The sequence below is a fragment of the Penaeus monodon genome, chromosome 25 (genome assembly GCF_015228065.2).
Source record: "Penaeus monodon isolate SGIC_2016 chromosome 25, NSTDA_Pmon_1, whole genome shotgun sequence".
In the NCBI taxonomy this organism is placed as follows: Eukaryota; Metazoa; Arthropoda; class Malacostraca; order Decapoda; family Penaeidae; genus Penaeus; species Penaeus monodon.
Genome location: NC_051410.1, coordinates 33,219,733 through 33,220,078, shown reverse-complemented (window position 1 = coordinate 33,220,078; position 346 = coordinate 33,219,733). Strand labels below are relative to the sequence as shown.

General features: G+C 37.3%; 1 protein-coding gene across 1 annotated transcript in view; it reads right to left on the bottom strand.

Moving 5' to 3' along the window:
* LOC119589154 (phosphatidylinositol 4-phosphate 5-kinase type-1 beta-like) overlaps nucleotides 1-346 on the bottom strand; it is a gene marked incomplete in the record, with an annotated part of 149,444 nt that overhangs the window by 39,899 nt on the left and 109,199 nt on the right.

Here is a 346-nt window from a genome sequence, read left to right as displayed (position 1 = left end):
CCTTTCATCCTTATCTAGTTCTTCCCTAGTGTACTGCTTATGTTAGTCTTTACAAATACACTATACTTACTATGAACTATTTTCAGAGAGAGAGTGAGTGAGAGAAAAAAAACATTTATCTCCACCCTTCTATGCACACAAGCCTGATATAGATATAGTTTAAGATGCCAACTCAAGTAGCTTTAACACCTCTTTCATAAAAGAGACATACATGTGTGCTCTGTATTCCTCAGGAATGTAAATTATATATACACACCATACATATCAAGTATATGTCAGAACAGAACCAAAAAGGATACCATCAAAAAAGAGCATGACAGCAGAGAGGGGGAGAGAGAGGGGGGGG